Raw genomic sequence first — 15,316 nt, 5'->3', positions numbered from 1 at the left:
TAGAAATTAAATTTGTTAATGACAGTACAAATTTTCAAACAAAGGCTCTGTTTTTTTTTTCATTATATTTTCGCTAATTTTAGAAAAATAAGCTCAATAAGAATTAACAACTCTCAATTAGCAATACAAGCCTTAAAATTCTCCACCTCACCCAAGGTAATGGGAGCCCCAATTCAATCCTGCAAATTAAGGACATTAAAGTCACCCCCAATTACCCAAGGATCTCTTATCCCCACATTTATAGCTCTTAAAGCATTCCAAAGTCTCTCCCTACCCTTACCATCATTTAACTCATACATGAAAAATCTCAAACCAGAAGATTTGTGAACCACTTTAGTATGAATAATTTGATTAAAAACAAAGCAGGCAGTAACTTGAAAAATAGCAAGCATCCATAAACCCACGTTCTACCACCCTAATGAGTAGAGTAGTTAGCCCCTACACTCCAATCACTACCAAATAAAGTAAAGGCATTAGCAAATTTTCTAGCCTTTACTCTAGTTTCTAGGAGCCCGAACAAGCCTATATTATTATGTCGATCTCAGAAACCATAAGACATCAAGTTGTTTATCCTGCCTTATTTAGGCCCCTAACATTCCAGAAACCAAATCTATCCATTGGGTAGGTGAGAGCACTCCCCCTCCTCCATTACATACGCTCCCATTGTTAAACTGATATGATACTAATTATAAAGGCAATAAAACAGTAAACTTATCTCTTGATGCGTGAACCAGAAAAACAGTAGCCGTGTCATGGTGAACCACTAACCTAAAAGACGATTTCGCGCTACCTCCCGGTGCAGTAGACAAGAAGCGGTCGCCCTCCAGGATAAGCACGGAGTTTATGTGCACTCACAAACCCGACTGGAATTCAGAATACTTGCCTAGAAAAAAATTAAGAACAGTGTTTAGTATGCTAAGAGAAGAGAGAGAGGTATGAGTTTTTTCTGTGTATTTTCACTGAAGAGAAACTGAGCTTATATAGGCAGCAAGGAGGAGCAACGGTTAGCAGGGAAGGAGTAAGAAACGACCATATAATTAAGGCTGAAACAGCTTCCCGTTACACTCCGTAAACAAAGATGAACCTGGCCAAAAAACTGTTCAGATTAACTTGGTCAGTCAAGAGCAATAATCAAGGGGTGTAACGGTTAGTTGTAATCAAGGGATTAACGGCTAAACAATTTCCTAGCAATCCGGGAATCCCAACAGTAAAAAACGGCTAGAATAAATAAGGAATATTCTGTCAAATAAAATTCCTCCAAAAAAAATAAAAGGACCCACGCCCACACATCGCATTCTCCAAGTCCTGAGGCCCGAGCCCGACCCAACTCGGCTCGCGCGTGTGTGTGGTACAACACCCACCTCCAAGTCACTCAACTAAGTAGTACAAACATACTACAATATATAAATATGGAAAAAACATTTCCCTCCACAAATGTGGGATTACAAAGACTACTGCTGACTCATACAAAAGACAAATGACATGTAAAGGACTAAGGACATGACAAATTAACGGCTACTGGTCCCTTGATTATTCCCTGCTACAGATGCTGCACCTTCCTCTGTAATAACCTGATCCCAATCAGCATCCATTTCGATCTTATCTCCCTCTCCTTCTGACTTGTCAGCTGACTCAGCTCCTTTTGCCAGCTCTTTGCTCAGATTGTTGCTACTCTATCCCTGCAGTAACAAAGTGCTTGTATCAAAGCTTCCCCCATTAAGTGATCCTTGACCCCAAGGATCGAAATTAGGAAATTGCTTCTCAATTTGGTCAGCATCCACCCAGGTGGCTTCTTCCACAGGCAGTTGATCCCACTAGACAAGCCATTGAACCACAGCATGATTCCTTCTCTTCACACTTCTTTTATCAATGACAGCAGCTGGTATTTTGATGATAGGTTGGTCAGGGTTAAGCTGGGGTAAGTTTTGGGCATGATGCTTTTTGAGAAGAGAAACATGGAAAGTGGGGTGTATTTTAGTTGTGGGTGGGAGTTTTAGGGTATAGGCCACCTGACCTATCTTCTTGAGCACTTCAAAAGGGCCATAGTACTTAGGTGACAGCTTTTCATTGTTTCTATGCTGGACAGATTATTGCCTGTAAGGTTGAAGCTTGAGATATACCCAGTTACCAATCTCAAAAACTCTCTCAGATCTGTGCTTGTCTGCCATTTGTTTCATTCTGTTCTGAGCCCTGCGTAAATTGTCTACCTCACAAGCTAATAACCCCAATTAATAATGCTTAATTAAATAAGTCTTGAACGACATAATTGATTTCAACTTAATTAATTTTTTTTTTATTTTTTTATTTTGTCACTTCTTTTATGTGATTCATTTTTCTTTTCAATTAGCAACTTACATACTAGGGGTGTCAAATTGGGTAAACAGTTCAGGTTTGGGTTGGGTTTATCAATTTTGGGTTATAACAGATTAAAATAATTAGCAAGTCGTTTTGGGTCGGTTTTGAAAATTATCAGGTAAGTTCGGTTTGGTTTTTTTAGTTGTAGTTTCTATTCAGATCGGATCCTTATCGGGTTAGGTTCTAGTCGATTTGGGTCATAATCAGTTTGGGTTGAATCGGGTCGGTTTGAAAATGGGTTTAGCCCGTTTAAAGTGGGTTTCAGTTAAAAATAGTTCGGGTCTTAATCAGGTTGGGTCGTAATCGGTTCGGGTCATAATCAGTTTGGGTTACATTGGGTCGGTTTGATAATGGGTTTCGGTTCAAAACAAATCGGGTGAAATCGGGTCCAATCATTATCGTTTCAGGTTATAATTAGTTTGGATTGAACTTGGTTGGTTTGAAAACAAATTTACCCAATTTGAAGCGGGTTTTAGTTCAAATCATATCGGGTTAAAATCGAGTCGGATGATTACCAAGTCGAGTTAGTCAGATAACGGATAGGAACGAGTCACGTTATAATCAAGTCAAGTCATAAGTATGTTGGGTTTATTGAGTAATGGGTTGAAACGGATCAAATCATAAACATATTGGGTTACGAGTTGTAAATGACTCACTTATAACGAGTTACGGGTCGTAAATGATTTGGTCGCAACGGGTTAAGGGTCGTAAACGGTTCGGTCTCAACGGGTTATGGGTTGAAAACGGTTCGGTCACAACGGGTTACAGATTATAAATGGTTTGGTCACAACGGGTTACGGGTTGGAACGATTTAGGTTTATCGGATTTTTGCCGGGTTTTAATGGTTTTCGGTTTAAAATGGGTCGGGGAACTATCGGGTTTAGACGTAATCGGTTCGGGTTGTTTTTAGTTTCGGGTTGTAACGGTTTGCCTTGATAACAGGTCTGGTTAGTAACGGTTCGCACAAATTCGGTTTAGTTCAGTTTCGGGTTGGAAAAAATTGGGTTGGGTCGGGTCGGTTTTTGATTTCTAAAAAATGGATTTTTAACAGTTCAGTTCCTTTTTGGATCGGTTCAAAATAGTCGGGTTTAACGGTTCAGAAACTGATAGCTCTATACGTGGAGAAATTTTTATTTTTCATTAACGTTATAGTTAAAATTTTTAAACAACCAACTAAAGTGTTATGTAAAGTTTTTTTGGTGCAAAAAAGGGGCTAGGCCCCAGTAATTAGGAACTAAACGTGGCAAAGCCACTCCAACCACATCCTCGTGCAAGATACATCCTAACTCAATATGAGAGAATTGAATCAACTCTATTTTGTTGTTCAAGATGACACCTTGATTCGCTAACCAATCCGCTGCCCTATTAGCCTCTCGATACACATGATGTACTTCCACTTTCCAAGTATTGTCTTCTAAAATCTACTTGCATCTGCTTATAATGTGAAACCCCTGTCCTCAATGATTGTCCGCATTTTAGAGAGCTAGTACCATTGCTTGGCTATCAAGCTGGACCTGTAATTTTGCTGCTCTCATTCGCTTTGCCAGCTCAAGGCTGTATTCCATTGCTCTTAATTCTACCATAAAAGCATTACATGCTCCCAATTTGAGAGCAAAGGCATATTGTAGCTTCCCACTACAGTCTCAAAGCAGACCCCCACCCCTTGTTGGCCTAGGTGAGCCCTTGGCAGCACCATCAGTGTTGAGGGCGAGCCAGCCTACTGGTGGAGGTAGCCATCCGATTAGAACTTCCTCTCTGCCTCTAAAACTTTGTAAGGACTAATTATCACGAGCGTTTCCGTCCCCTAAAATCCTCCAAAGTTCCTCAAATCTAGCCATCAGAAATTGATTTATATCCACAGGATTCTCATGAGCTCTGTCAAAAACAAAATTGTTTCTCCATCTCCAAATCCACCAAACCGCGATAGTAAAATATGTAGGCCAAACTTCTGGAGATAATTTGTTTCTAATTTGTACCTTTATATTGCGTGTGATCTATTGTTGTAAGGATCCAATGAAGAAAATAAGAGAAGCACCTCCTTAGCAGCTCTATAATCACGAAGAGCATGGAGAGTTGATCTTCATGGTTGCTACAATTTTTGCTCTAAGGATCATTGGTTAGATTCCTGTTCAATTTCTTAGCATTTGATATAATTCTGTCATGCATTGCAAGCTAAAGGAAGACTTTAGCTCTTCGTTGAACCTTTAGTTTCCAAATCGAATCCCAACTTCCATCATTCCCTACCACATCTTCACATTTGATGATCTTTAGAGCTGATTTAATTGAAAACTTGCCTCTTGAAGATCCACCCCAATACAAAATGTCACCTATATTGCTATCTTTCCTCAAAGCGTGAGCTTCAATTTGCAGGAGAATATTTGCAGGAAGCAAATCTGCAAATAATTCCCATTTCCAGCCTGCTTCTTCGTCCTATAGCTCTGCAACAGTAGCGCCATCCAAATTTAAGGGAATATCAGCAATAGCAGCTTCACGAAGAGTACTTGACAAAGCCCAATTATGATCCCAAAATAGCGTTGAGGCTCCATCACTAACAGCCACCCTCGTTCCTGCACTTATTATTTTCGCATTCTCTGAGATACCCCTCCAGACATTGGACATATTTTCTTAAGGCTCAAACATGTCAATGTTGCACCCTCCTTTACAGTATTTTGCTTGAAGCACACGAGAACACAAAGCATTGGGTTCAGTTAAGACACGCCAACCATGTTTTTTTAAAAAAGCAGCATTCAGTTGCCTTGAAGATCTAATTCCCAGCCCTCCTTTGTCTTTAGGCTGCTGCAAACTCTCCCAAGACAGTAGGTGAATTCTTCGGTGTTCATCATCTCCACCCCAAATAAACCTCCTAGTACACATATCTATATCATCACATATCGACCTTAGTATTTTTGCTGTTTGGATTGCATATGAGCTCATAGTCGTTAAGGTAGTCTTTGCCAAAGTAATGCGCCCAGCTAGCAAAATATATTTTGATTTCCAACCAGCTAGTCTGCGGCAAATTTTCCCGCAAAGGTAAGCAAACGTATCCCGAGTAACCCTACTCTTAAGGGTTGGCATCCCTAGGTACGTTCCTAAATCATTCGTGTCATCAATGCCCATAGCATGGCAAATGCTAGCAACATCCTCGGTCTGCATATTCTGGGAGAAGTATGTGCAAGACTGGGTAGCTAATCTTTTGACCAGACGCACTACAAAAGCGAGCCAAGCATCCGGATTCTTATATTTAAACAAGTTATTTAGTTTTATATTTGTTCATTCTCACATTAAAATATATTTATTTTAATTTAAATACTTGTTTGTTATCATATTGAAAAATGCTCAATTAAATATTAATATTTGTTCATTATTGTAATGAAAGATGTTTATTTGACTTTTAGTAATTGTTCATTTTTATATTGAAAGATGTTCATTTAGATATTTATAATTGTCCATTCTCATATTAAACTATGTTCATTTTCTGGTAATGTGTTCATTTTTGAATACGTAAATATTTATTTAAACATCCTATTCAGTTTATAGTGTGTTTTGATTGTTACTAATATTTTATTTTAGAATATCTTAATATCTATTACACAGGACAATGAAATAACAAAAAAAAAAAAAAAGTTGAAGACGATGACATATATATTGAGAAAAGGATAGGTATCGATCCAAGAAAACAGGCAACACCACAAGAGTGAAAGGGATACAATTATTGTATAACAAGGACGATGATTCATTTATATCAAATGTATTAAATTAAAAACGATGTGTATAGTGTGTTTTGATTGTTACTATATTAAATACATGAAACATTAGATTAGGGGTGCAACAAGAAGAGTAATTCTATATTATTAGATGTATTTGAGTTAAAACTAATAAGTATGTACAATTGAAGAAGTATGTTCCGTTTTATATTTTAAAAATGCAAGCAAAATCTTGTGTAAATTAACTAAATAATAAAATATAATAGTAACAACATATTTTAAAATCACTAATACAAAAAAGAAATTAATTTGAATATTGAACTATATTTTAACACTTTTGAACATTTACGGATACAAAATTGAACATTTACTAATACAAAAATGAACATTTACTAATAAAGAAATGAATATATTATAGATGACTTGAAAGGGAAAAATAACAAAATGACGTCATCGTGATTGGGGGGGGGGGGGTGCAGGCAGCGCTGCCTACATAGGGGTGTAGGTAAAAATTTGTAGAATAAGTTATGGCCAAAATACTAAACCGAGCCCAAAGCGAGCCTAGGTCCACCTTAGCTACGACCCAATGATTATATGAAGTCCAAATATTTTATTCAGGCATATTTCTAATCCTAAACCAATTAGGATTCTTTTAGAAGGTTCTAATTTATCTTTTAAAGATCAAACAGTACGAGCTCGAATAAAACTTCTCATATGATAGTCCTTATCCTGATAAAATTCAAAGACGTTCGGATGTATTTCATAATCATAATCCCATTAGAAATCAAACTCCGAATAAAATAGATTATCCTAAGAACCATCGCGCCATGTTAGAACCATCACATAGCGATAGCCTTAGCGCGGCGCGACAGAATCCAATGCGTTGAGATAATTCTATCTCCCCGCGTCAAAAAGAGTTTTATTTTGATTAGAATTATGATCTTTTTTTTATCGCTTTGACTCTCTTTTTTCCCTATAAATAAAGGTCGTTTTCCCCCGTTTCAGATCATGGACAATAGCCATCAACAATCATCACAATTCTCATCGTAACCCGGAATTCTTAATTCCAATGTTTTTAGCCTTAGCCTAAACACATCCTTGATACTCCTCAAAATTAGTCACAATACCTCCTTTGCGAGATTCGAATACTCTAAGCCATCCTCGACGTTGCCTTCGACCTCGATGTGAAAGGTTGATAGTTCTGAGGGTTTGGTCCCAAATCTACATTTCAATTCATATTTTATTTATTTATTTTATAGATTTAACCTTCTTGAAGTTTACTAACGTGTGTGTTGTTTTGATAGCAAGAAGGCTAAGGCATCAAAGTAAGTAATTCGATTACTTAATTATTCTTTGATTTTGGAGTAGAAATCATGTTTAGGGTGTTATTTTGATTTCTAGTATCATGTTTAGGATAACACTTTGATTTTGTTATTAGTGACATGCTAGGATTCGTTATTAATCCATTTCGTAGCATGCCTAGGATCTTACTACTAACGATAGTTTGATGATGCTTTTATGACGATGATTGTGGTATTAATCATATGTTGCTTGATTAATCATGATTTATTGATATTGCTTGATCATCATGCCCTTTTTTGCATATTTAAAGGGAATTTGTACTTGAAATCACGCCTAATAAGATAATTGATAATTGATAATTGAATTTAGACTTAATATGATTTTAACATAAGTGATCACCAATATAAATTTGATTGTGCATTAATAATCAACCAACGTAGATTTAACAGGTTCAGGATTAATTTGATGGATGTATGTTGATATATGTGTTTTATATACTATTTTATCCCCCATCCCACGGTAATTTTTTATGCATATTTGAGCTCTTCGGGGATATATTTAGCATTAATGTGTGGTTTCGAGTGTTTTGTAGAGTTGGCATTTATTTTGTAGGAATTTCTCCAATTTGTTGGTGATTTCTATGGTTTTCCGGCCAATACAAGATATCGAAGCTATGATCACATTCATGACCGTTTTGTAGCCCAAGACAGATTATTTCGGTGTCTAAGGGCTTGGTTCGTGGAATTGGTCCAAGTAATGGACCAAGGAAGAGGATTTGGGCAACAAGTAATTAAAGCCCAAAAGAAGAAAAGAAAAGAAGACTCGGCCTAAGAAAAAGACTGGGCCCGATCGAGCGGATGCCCAGAAAGGCGGTGTGAAGAAAAAGGCGGGTCTGATCGAGCGCGTGTTTTTCCAAGGGCGTTTAGGAATCATGTTTTGAGTTAATTTTAGGTTGAGTATTTAAACTCTTTTGTAAGCTTTATTAGCTACGTGTTTAGATTACAATTTTCAGTCTTAAGCTTTTAGAGAGATTTTAGTAAAAGATTATTGTTGAACTCGAGTTTTCAACTTCTAGTGCAATTTCATATTTCCTTCATTCGGTATTATTTCTCGTCTCTTTTATTGCTTTGTTTATCGCTTTGATTTTAATTGCTTTACTACTTTTGTGCTTTGATTTCAATCATGCCTTTTATATATGCTTTGATTAGTTTATATTTAATTATGTGTGAGTAGTTAATTTCTAGGGTTCTGGAGGATCCATAAATAATATGAAGGGATAAATTGTGTTGGTTGATTATTGATATTGCATAATAATTTCTTATTGGATTGTTTAATTCTTTACAATTGGATTATGAATCGAGCAGATGTGATTTGATTGTAAGAGTATAGCAATATTATTGAATTAATGATCGAGCAAATGTTAATTTGATATTAAAGGCTATTTTCAATAAGAACTTGGATCTAGTAAATTGCGAGATCCTATTAGACCTATGTTGATTAATAAATTGCGAGAGCCTGTTAATCATGTTATGTTTGCAATATTAATCGTTGATTTTTATGTTTTATCCCGGATTATTAATTATTGGTGAACCTGCGACCCTATGGTAGGCGTGTCGCGTACCTATCAAAAATAACCTAACAGACCAACACTAATAAAGACTGGCAAGTAAGGGTCGGATCCCAAGAGACTAAGGTTCAGAAATAATTAAATAGACTCGAATTTCTACTAAGCAAGAATCAATTATAATCAATTATCTAAGGAACTAAGTATGAGAAGAATTCGAAAATAAACTAAATGAGATGATTAAATCAAGTACTTAAAACATCCAAGATCTAGTTTCACCACAATTATTATCGATGCAATTGTAATTCTACCCTTAACATACGATTTCAATCGAATTGGGAAAAGTAAACCCTAATAAATACCAAGGATCTCTCTCGAGTATCAATGGCTTCCCTAACATACAATCAATCCTATTCTCATGGTATCATGCATATTAGAGACATTAAACACATTACTCTCACTTCCCAATTATCAAACCCAACTACTCTCGTGTTGAGAATCAAACCCTAATTTGATTTACTCAAATCCGTTTATACCCAACTCTCGCTGTGATAAAAACAATGGAATAATCGCAATACTATAGTTACGTCTAACCTAGCATTGGCATAATTACAATCAATTTAGCAATTCAATTGTTAAAGTTATTAAAGAATTTAAAGATTTAATTCATGCATCAATAATATTTGGGCTACACTAGATCTTGAATTAAAGAATCTACTCACACATGATTAAAGAAACAAAAACAATAATAAATAATAAAAACATAATTAAATAACAAAGGATGAAAAAATAAATACCAAATCTTGAATAAAATTGAAAGTAGAAAGCTTGAATCTTGAATCTTGAATTACAAAAACTTAGAAAAAGAAATAATGGAGAACTAGTTCTTAAGGAGAGAATAATAAAAAAAATTAAAACAAGGCTTGATGAATGAATAATTCCTCCAGAAGAACAAACTAAAGAAAATATAAAATCCTACAAAGATAAGAGAAATCGGCTAAGCTTGGCGCACAAGATTCCCAGGAGGCACGGACGTGCCTCTCCATAGGCACGGACGTGCCTCTATACGTAGCAAAATTGTTGCAGCTTCTGTCTTCCAGGCACGGACGTGCCTGGCTGCTCTGATGGGAACGGACGTGCCCTCCTGCTAGGCACGGAAGTGCCTCTATGGCAGAAACTTGGGATTAATTCTTTCGCGATGAGGCACGGACGTGCTTCAATGGGGCACGGACGTGCCTCCTCTGCTGCGCATATCACTCATCATAAATCAGTCATAACTTTATATCCAAAGCTCCGTTTGAGACGTGTAATATATCGTTGGAAAGGTCTTCAAGTCTACTTTCCAATGAAATTTGAATCACTCCATTATCATTTGTAAATCAAAAGTTATGAGCATAATAGTGAACAGGTGTCATATTTGTCAAGTATTTCATCAACGTTTTGCTTCATTTTCACTCAATTAGCTCCGTTAATCCTGAAATACATCAAAAACAACGAAACTACCCATAAAAGCATCGAATCATCGAAACTAAACCAAATTACACCAAAATGGACTAAAACACTCGACTAAGCTGATAAAACAAACCAAAAATAAGCTAATAAATACGCACAAAACACGACTTATCAAACTCCCCCAAGCTAGACTAATGCTTGTCCTCAAGCATTTAACCATGAATCACAAGGGAGGAGAATGACAACTCCTCAAACAATCACAATGTGCCATCAAGTTCAAAACCACGATAAAAACGAAATCAAGAGTCAACTTGCACAAAAACCACCATTCATCTCATATACTTGGACTTGACAACCAATCTTACCACACATCTCCCCAAACCTACTCACACAAACATGAATAGTTCTCACTTTAGTTATGAAAAATAAAAACAATAACGCTCATGTGTTTTTGGGGTGAAAAATGAAGCCACTCAACCTAAGCATAGCATGCATATCAACTTCACACAATCGGCCTCTTTAGGCTTGCAATGTGATTTTCTCCACTTTTAGTGATTGATGCAAACACGAAAATCATGAAATCCATATTAGGTAAGCTCGGTAAATAAGGGTTAGACGACGTATTTTGGGAATGTGGTGCTCAAAATAAAACAAATCCTAATCCCACTACACATTCAAATGTCGGGTTCAATCCAACCTTATTTCCTCCAACTCCATACAATTATAAACATAGCCCTTTATTCTTTCCTTCCTCTTTTTTTTTTCTTTTTTTCTTTTCACACAAAGAGGAAGGGATTAAATAAAAATAAAATGGAAGACTTCTCTATTTTTTCAAGGGCCTTTAAGACCATATTTCTTTTCTTCCTTTTTTTTTCTTTCTTCCTTTTCTTTCTCATAATCTCCCTAATTTCTTTTTTTTTTTTTTTTTTTCTTTTTTTTTCATTTTTTCCATTTTTTTCGTTTTTTTTTTCAACATCATTTACACTCATAGGGCTTAAAAAATGTAAAACACCTTCTAAATAAACCTAGAAAAATAGCTCTAAAGCTTTAAATGTAGGGTATCAAGAAGGGGTCTTCAAGTCTACTTTCCAATGAAATTTGAATCACTCCATTATCATTTGTATATCAAAAGTTATGAGCATAATAGTGAAAAGGTGTCATATTTGTCAAGTATTTCATCAACGTTTTGCTTCATTTTCACTCAATTAGCTCTGTTAATCCTGAAATACATCAAAAACAACGAAACTACCCATAAAAGCATCGAATCATCGAAACTAGACCAAATTACTCCAAAATGGACTAAAACACTCGACTAAGCTAATAAAACCAACCAAAAATAAGCTAATAAATACGCATAAAACACGACTTATCACCCTACCTTTTATTATTGATTTCTCCCTTATATTAATTCATTCAAACTTATTTGTCCCTTGATAATTTGGATTATTTTAATTGATTAGGAATAGAAAAACACTTTTTCCCTGTGCATTCGACCCTACTTCCCTATCTATTATTAGTTAGTGGTCCTAGGAATTACTTTTGATTAGGAAATACGACTTTAGCCTGTCATATGTTGATCGTAAAGCGCGCATGAATATCACAAGAATTCAGTAGAGGCCTATTTAGAGTGGGTTTGTCTTCTCTTAGGTCAAATTCGTACCATCGTACCCGAACATCCAGTCATGGTTCCAGCCACTATGGAGTTGGCAATCTCTGTGATTGTGAAAAGGGGTGTAACCTTCACACCCATGAACGATTTACAGATTCCTAAAACTTGTTGGCGACTCTTTTTCTCTAGCTTCTTTTCCTTGGAACGCCGCCATGCCTAAAAGCATGAACCATAGTTGGGCGGAGTTAAAATTCCCTACACATATTCTGTCTAAATGGAGGAGCGTTTAGTTGGAAGAGTGCTAAGCAAAGCACGGTTGCATATTCTACAAGTGAAGCCGAATACTTAGTAGCCTCAGAAGCAGCTAAGGAGGCAGTTTGGATTCGAAAGTTCATTGATGAACTTGGTATTGTGCCTGAATCAAGGGACCAATAGACCTATTTTGTGACAAAAGTGGGGCTATTGCTCAGGCAAAGGAGCCGAGATAGCATCAGAAGGTCAAACATGTCGAGCGGCGGGTTCACCTCATAAGGGAATGGATTACCGGAGGTGAAGTCAAGGTTTGCAAAGTTGGAACGGATGATAACATAGTCGATCCACTTATTAAACCTTTGCCTCAATTGAAACACAATAAGCACGTTGAGGCAATGGGAATTAGGCACATTGGAGATTGGCTCTAATTTCCTATTTTATGTGTTTTAATTAGGTTTTGGACATCTTGATGTAAAACACTAAGTTAACCATTCATGTAAGGAGGAATTTTATTTTTCTGCAATATTAGTATTCCATATCTATTTAATTGTGGTTTACAATTAAATAATGAGTCCATTCGATTTGAAGACATTCAAAATAGGTTATCAAGACAATGTCTTAGATAAAGAAACACCTATTAAGTGAACATTTAATGTCACATCGAGATTATCCCTAATCAAGGTCATTTGAAAGTTGGACGACTAATGACCACGTGAGATTAGTGTGTAGTATGATTTATAGCATCGTTTCTTGTGTTACAAGGACAAGAATATCATAAATCATTTGCATAGGTATTAGTTTGAAACTATACTGGATCGACATATGAGAATACTTTAAGAAATCTAAAATCGTCATAAGTATATTTCTCATTATTGCTATCGGAACCTCTTTCCTTGACCATGAGTATTGTAAGTTCGCTTTTAAGAGCACTAGTTTACTTTGATGTTGGTTTAACGTCTACCGTAAAACGAGATTATAAAGATGATACTTAGGCAACTAGGTCTCTTAGTAAGAGAAGCTTATCAATACAAGATTGGGAATGTCCTCCTACTAATAATAGGAAACATGTCTTTGTTGTTTACAAGGCCTCTTAAAGATCTAGAATGTGAAAAATGCATGGCCATGCTCAAATGTATTTTAGAAATCATCTGTACTTGACAATCGAACTCGGAATTACGAGAAACACTTCTTAACGTAATAAGCATGACAATAAATCTTACCTTATAGTTCATGAAGAGACATTAAGTGACATAAGAAAAGGGCAATACACATATTGCACACTTGTCCAAAAGGACGAGTGGGAGATGGAAAGGAATGGTGTCCTTCAAACAAGTGTATTACTCCAATAGAGGGTTCAGAATCAATTATTGAGTTAATTATTCAGTGAAGTCAAGTGATTAGAAAGTCGGGCTAGAGGCCATCTCCGATCAGTGATGTTAATTATATTAATCTCACAGCTTTCCTTTTACTAAACCGAACAGGTCACACCCAAGCGTGCAACCAAACCAAGGCGACGAATTAAGCCGAAGGTCTTAATACGTCAAACAAGAGGATACATACTCCGACGTCGGATTCCGAGCTTAGAGCGTCGAACGTCAAGCTGAATTCTGGGAATTAACAAGAGGTACAAATAATTAAAACAACAATAATAAGTCAAAGCGCATAGCCCTAACCTCGCATTGGCCTATGCGAGGGCCATGAAAGGAATAGTGTCCTTCGAACAAGTGTATTATTCCGATAGAGGGTTTGGAATTAATTAAGAAAGCTAATTATTCAGTGAGGTCAAGTAATTGGAATGCCTAGCTGGAGGCCACCTTCGATCATTAATATTAATGTATAATTAATGTTACAGCTTGCTCTTGATTGAACCCTTCGGGTCACACCCAATCGTGTAACTGAACAAAGACGGCGAATTAATCCGAAGGATTAAATAAGTCGATAGATATTTTACGAACTAAGACGTCAGATTCCGAGCTTAGAGCGTCAGAGCCGAGCGTCGAACGTCGAGACAATTTATGCAATCGACGAGACAAGAAATTAGTCAAACAACAAGTCAATGTGCACAAAAGTCCTACGCTCGCAATGGCCTAGCCATGCGAGGGCTAAGCGGGCTAGATTGGCTAGCGGATTTCCTGCCGCAAGGCAAGGCTTGGCCGCAAGCCCAACATGCATCGCATGCATTGGCAGGGCGAGCAAGGCCGAGCAGCCTTGCAGGCAAGCTTCGCCAGCAAGGCCAACTACTAGCAAGGCATGCTGGGCCTCGCTAGTCGGTGCAGCGCCCAGCGCTAGCAGCCCGCATTGCATGCGAGGCTTGCTAGCTAGGGTTGTTGCCTTACGGGCCTTTTAGCAGGACCAGCCGAGCACCAAGCCGCCAGCAAGGCATGCCTTGGTGCCCAAGGTTGGGCGCCAGCCGACCAATCCCTATTGGGGCAGGTTGGTAGGAGACTTTGCCTTAGGGAGCAAGGGAGGTGTGGTCCTCAACTACCCTCCTCTCCTCTTGCCACTTGTTGTTTGCTAATTGATTTTTGAATTTAATTTAATTTGCAATTAAATTAATTACTCATTTTCTCATTTCATCAACTCTCCCACATTGGAAGATGATTGAAGTTTTTGGGAGCCTTTCCCTATAAATACCCACCTTGGGTAATGGGATTATTCACTTGAGTTGAACTCAATAAGGTATCTCCCAAAAGTGAGAAAGCCTTTATGTTTGGGGTAAACCCCCCCCCCCAATGCCACGTGGCCCAATACCGTGCTGACATGTGGCAGCCCTTCAAAGGCCCATTGGGATCCAATCGGATGCTGACACGTGGCATTGTAACCCTAATGGGGGAGCAGATCTTCATCTGCTATAAATAGAGGAAACTCCTCATTTATTGGGGATTGAAAAAACATTCATAAATACATACAAAAAAAACCGAGCAATATTAATTGCAGAATCTCTCTGAATCAGTAGAAAAACCCATTTACTTTCCGCACTTTTACCCATCTAGAATCATACTAACTTGATCGTCGGAGGCGAAACTCCACCCAACAAGAGTTTCGTGGTTTTGCAGGTACGGACGTCAGGCGCGCATT

The sequence above is a fragment of the Chenopodium quinoa genome, unplaced genomic scaffold (genome assembly GCF_001683475.1).
Source record: "Chenopodium quinoa cultivar QQ74 unplaced genomic scaffold, ASM168347v1, whole genome shotgun sequence".
Classification (NCBI taxonomy): Eukaryota; Viridiplantae; Streptophyta; class Magnoliopsida; order Caryophyllales; family Amaranthaceae; genus Chenopodium; species Chenopodium quinoa.
This window is presented reverse-complemented; position numbering follows the sequence as displayed.